Below are 6,000 nucleotides of genomic sequence, written 5' to 3' on the forward strand. Positions count from 1 at the left end.
CTCTCATTCCTGGATTCATTCTTGTGAATCTTGTCTGAAACCTCTCCAATGTCAGTATATCCCTCCTAAAATAAGGAGTCCAAAACTGCACACAATACTCCAAACATGGTCTCACAAGTGCCTTATAGAGCCTCAACATCACATCTCTGCTCTTATATTCTATACCTCTAGAAATGAGTACCAACATTGCATTTGCCTTCTTCACCACTGACTCAACCTGGAGGTTAACCTTTAGGGTATCTTGGACAAGGACTCCCAAGTCCCTTTGCATGTCTGCATTTTGAATTCTCTCCCCAGGAGGAGGAGAAGATGGCGGCGTGACGCTGCTTGCGTGGCCACTCCGGTGAATGATATCTGTAATCTGTCAAGTAAGGTGCCGTGCACAATCCTGATTTGATGGAGACAGATGTGAGAGAACGGAGGAACATCTGGAGAAACTTCTGAAACACCTTTTTCGCTGCCACTGCTACTATGTGATCCAGAATCTCCAGAGGGGAAGGCCCCGAATCCTCGACTTTGCTTGCTGCTTGGTGGCCGGGACGGGGTTGAAGCACTCGGCAGAGATGGTGCTCGGTGCTCGGTGTCGAAGGGCTGGTCGGAGGCTCAAAATTTTTGGACAGACTCAGAGTCAGCTGTGGTCGGGTGCTTCCAATGCATCGACAATTATCGGTGCCTGGAGGTTTATGGCAGAGAGAGTTTCTCCCTTCTGCCACCTACTATCGGGAACTATTGGGAGTCGATCGGAACTTTGAGACTTTTTTTACTGTTCCCATGATCTGCTGTTTATCAAATTATGGTATTGCTTTGCACTGCTGTAACTATATGTTGTAATTATGTGGTCTTGTCAGTGTTAGTCTTTGGTTTGTCTTTTTTTTGTGATATCACTCTGGAGGAACATTGTATCATTTCTTAATGCATGCATTTCTAAATGACAATAAACGAGGACTGAGTGTCCTCATAATCTAATCTAATCTAATCTAAATGATAGTCTGCCCATTTATTTCTTCCACCAAAGTGCATGACCATACACTTTCCAACATTGTATTTCACTTGCCACTTCTTTGCCCGTTCCCCTAAACTATCTAAGTCTCTCTGCAGGTTCTCTGTTTCAGAAACACTACCTGCTGCTCCACCTATCTTTGTATCATTGGCAAATTTAGCCACAAATCCATTAATTCCATAGAGGATCATTGTGGTCTCCCTCACCTCTCCCCTATTTGTGACATTTACCAGGAGCTTTACAAACGAAGGGCCTGAAGCATTGTTGAGGATCCCTACCACCCATCCCACAATCTCTTTGAACCATGCACTTAAGTATCAGGACTAGGATTGCCAGACTAGGTAACAGCTTCCTCCCTCACGCTGTGAGGCTAATGAATACCCTGCCACCACCAAGATTTCATCACTAAGACAGTAACACAGTATCCTTTATTGTTTACCTGTGCTGTGCACTACATGCATTTTAAACTATATTTTAATTAACTTATTTCTGGTAATGTTTCGGTTTATGTGCTGTGTGTGATATATGTTTTGTGGGTGGTCTATGGTCCAGAGGAATGTTGTTTTGTTTGGTTGTGTATATCGACAGAACCAGTCTACTATCGATGCCATAGCCACAGCACTACACACGGTCCTCACTCACCCGGAGAAGAGGGATGCACATGTTAGAATTCTGTTCCCGGACTACAGTTCATCATTCAACACGACAATTCCCTCCAGACTTGACAGGAAGCTTAGAGACCTCAGCCTACACCCTATCTTATGCAGATGGATCCTAGACTTCCTATCAGATCAACAGGTGGTAAGGATGGGGTCCCTCACCTCTGCCCCTCTGCCCCTCTGACCCTCAACACAGGTGCCCTCCAGGGTTGTGTTCTAAGTCCCCTTCTCTACTCCCTTTACACCCGCGACTGTACTGCCACACACAGCTCCAATCTGCTGATCAAATTCACAGATGACACGATTAGCATTATTTCTAGCAGTAATGAGACAGCCTACGGAGGAGAGGTTGACACCCTGACACAGTGGTGCCAGGATAACAACCTCTCCCTCAATGTCCAAAAAGCAAAAGAGCTGATTGCAGATTACAGGAGGAAAGGAGACACTCAGCCCAATCAACATCAATGGGTCTGCAGTTGAGGGAGTGAGTAGGTTAAAGTTCCTTGGTATACATATCACCAATGATTTCACCTGGACTGTACACACCGGCTTTGTGGCAAAAAAAGCACAATAGCATCTCTTCCACATCAGATGGCTGAAGAAGTTCAGCATGGGCCCCCAAATCCTCAAGACCTTCTACAGGGGCACCATTGAGAGCATACTGATTTGCTGTATCACTGCCTGGTACAGGAACTGCACCAATGTTGATCGCTGGTGTGACGAGAATACACATAAATTAAGATGTTTGCTGGCCTGGGTTAGCATCAGTGGCATCAGCAGTTGATCTGCCACCTGTCCTCAGGGGAAGGAGAGATAAGGAACAATGAAGCAGCATCTGGAGACGTGTAATGAAGGGACGGGAGAGAGAGCTGTCTGGAGCGGCTCCCCCTTTGAATCCTGAACTGTTTGAAGTGATGGACAGGCGATACCCCAGCAGGAGGATAAAAAGGGACAGGTTCGCTAAGGCAGGACACACACAACACCCGAGGTAACGAGACCCTGGAAGCGGTGCGCCTGTCACGAGTCGGTGGGAAGTACCGGACCTTAAACGCACAGGGTGGAAAGGTACGATCAGCGGGAACCCGGTGTGTGTCCACCCTTGCTTGGGTGCTGGGTTCACTGCAGAGGATCAACTGCATCTGGAGGAGGGGTCACAGTCGGTGACCTCAGGTGACATCACAAAGGACCCGCCCGAAAGCTGCTTGTGAGCAATATTGCCGGTCTGTGAGTGGAAGCCGTGTCTGAATGATCAGTCGTTCTCGTTCTCTCTCTCTCTCCCCCAACGTTGTCCATCGCCATGGCAACGATTACTGCGAACTGAACTAAATCGAACTGGACTTTTGTGTCACTTTGAAATTGGTCATTTACCCCTAGACCACGATAGAGCTTGATTGATGCTGTTATCTTAATTCTGTGCACATGTGTGTTTATCATTGCTGAACTGTTGCATTTATTATCCTTTCGATTACTGTGTTGCTTGTTTCTTTAATAAAACTTTCTTAGTCCTAGTAATCCAGACTCCAACTGAGTGATCCATTTCTGCTGGTTTGGCGACCCAGTTACGGGGTACGTAACACTGGGCACTGCAGAGAGTGGTACAGACAGCCCAGCACATCTGTAAATGTGAACTTCCCACCAGTGAGGACATTTGTAGCAGCAGGTGCAGAAAGAAAACCTGGAAGATCATCGGGGACACCAGTCACCCCACCATAAATTGTTTCAGCTGCTTCCGTCTGGCAAATGCTACCACAGCATTAAGCCAGGACCATCAGGTTACAGGACAGCTTCTTTCTACAAGCCATTAGACTTCTAAATTCACATGTCTGTACATTGCAATGGAGTCATAACACAAAGATTTTTACTCCCTCGTGTTGTGGGATGGATGTAAGATTTAAATAAATTCTATTCCAATTCAATTCTATTCCGACGTATGTAAAGTCAGATGACAATAAATAAACAGGACAAATTCTGCAGATGCTGGAAATTTAAAGCAACACACACAAAATGCTGGAGGAACTCAGCAGATCAGGCAGCATCTATGGAAATGAATAAACAGTTGATGTTTCAAGCTGAGACCAGTGCTAGAGTCTCAACTTGAAATATCAACTGTTTATTCATTTCCATGATGCTGTCTGACCTGCTGAGTTTCTCCAGCATTTTTGTGTGATGCAGATGACATTAAACTTGAACTTGAAATCTACTTCTTTGAGAAAGTTTTTAGCAGATTGGTTTTGACTATGGTTTGGCATCAAATTTGTTTGTTAAGCTTCATGTGAAGGACAGAAGTGCTAAGAGAAACTGAGTAGAGAGAAAGAAGAGGAAGTGTGGTGCTGACAGCTAGCTTTAGTGGCTACAGAGGAAACTAAGTGTGGGAATCAAACGAAAGGAGACAAAGAAAGGAAAATTACCAGAAAATCATGTAAGTATTTGCAGTTAATCTAGCTAATTAACAAATAATGGAGAATATTAGTGCCATAAAGTAGGTGAGACTGTAGTCTATGTATGATAACAAAGTCTCACAAGCAGCGTTGCAGCATTGTCACAAATACCAGATAATCTATTTTTTTCACTGCCAATAGCTAGACAAGATGTTGATTATATAACAGATCATTGAGCTAGTGGTAGAAAATGGACTTATGGTCTAATGGAAGGGAAAGGGTAATTTTAAAGTAACATAATATGATAGATTTGGGAATAAAGGCAAAGTAATATTTGTGGACTAGATGTGTGGGTCGTGACTCACTGAACAATTGCTAGTACATTGTAAGCTTTTAAATTCTTTTTACTCCCCTGCCCAAATCCCTTTCTCCATCACAAAGAGGAGATAAACAAAATATGATACTAAGGAATATAAAAGATCAAGGGAAGTGGTAAAACACACAAAGGACTATGGAATATCTGGACGGTATCAAAATTTTCAAATGAATACACTTGTTCTTTTGTACCATTGCCCTTATTTGATACATTCATTCCAAAATAATAGTCAGAATCCAGCAATATAGTAGGGATATTACACAAATAATATAATTTTAATTAATTAGTTAATTAAAAGAGTGCATGTGATTATTGAAACTAGTTTTGTTTACTAAACGAAAAGTAACTCAAAAATATCATGTTTCCAAAAAATATCACGTAAGCTTTATACAGACAGATCACAGATGAGGCTGTTACATACAGTAGCAAATGCTAATTTTTGAAGAGATACAGATGCTGAGGTGAAGCATCTCAGCAAGGGGCAAGGATGATTATGGGACAGACATCTTAAGTTACAATGACAAATTTACAGACTGTGTTTTTATAGCAATGGAAATAAGGAACAGATTCATGGAAACATTAGTTAATTTATCCCTTTAGCAGGAAGGGTATTAAAAATTAATGAAAAATCATACTTAAAATTTACTGTCTTTTACATGGAATATATGGACACTATTTCCTATTGAAATCTTGAAAATATTCTTGCGGAAAACAACTTCTGAACATCATTAATGAATGTATTAAGTCCAGACGTATTATAATTTTGCATTAACTATGACTAAGGAGAAGTTTAGTAGAGCTTCCTATAGATCTGAAATAAGTTGGATAGACATTGGCTCGATGGAAGAAGCCAGAGAGTGGTGGTAGAGAATTGCTTCTCTGAGTGGAGGCCTGTGACTCGTGGTGTGCCACAGGGATCAGTGCTGGGTCCATTGTTATTTGTCATCTATATCAATGATCTGGATGATAATGTGGTAAATTGGATCAGCAAGTTTGCTGATGATACAAAGATTGGAGGTGTAGTAGACAGTGAGGAAGGTTTTCAGAGCCTGCAGAGGGACTTGGACCAGCTGGAAAAATGGGCTGAAAAATGGCAGATGGAGTTTAATACTGACAAGTGTGAGGTATTGCACGTTGGAAGGACAAACCAACGTAGAACATACAGGGTTAATGGTAAGGCACTGAGGAGTGCAGTGGAACAGAGGGATCTGGGAAGACAGATACAAAATTCCCTAAAAGTGTCGTCACAGGTAGATAGGGTCGTAAAGAGAGCTTTTGGTACATTGGCCTTTATTAATCGAAGTATTGAGTATAAGAGCTGGAATGTTATGATGAGGTTGTATAAGGCATTGGTGAGGCCGAATCTGGAGTATTGTGTTCAGTTTTGGTCACCAAATTACAGGAAGGATATAAATAAGTTTGAAAGAGTGCAGAGAAGGTTTACAAGGATGTTGCCGGGACTTGAGAAACTCAGTTACAGAGAAAGGTTGAATAGGTTAGGACTTTATTCCCTGGAGCATAGAAGAATGAGGGGAGATTTGATAGAGGTATATAAAATTATGATGGGTATAGATAGAGTGAATGCAA

The sequence above is a fragment of the Mobula birostris genome, chromosome 4 (assembly GCF_030028105.1).
Source record: "Mobula birostris isolate sMobBir1 chromosome 4, sMobBir1.hap1, whole genome shotgun sequence".
Classification (NCBI taxonomy): Eukaryota; Metazoa; Chordata; class Chondrichthyes; order Myliobatiformes; family Myliobatidae; genus Mobula; species Mobula birostris.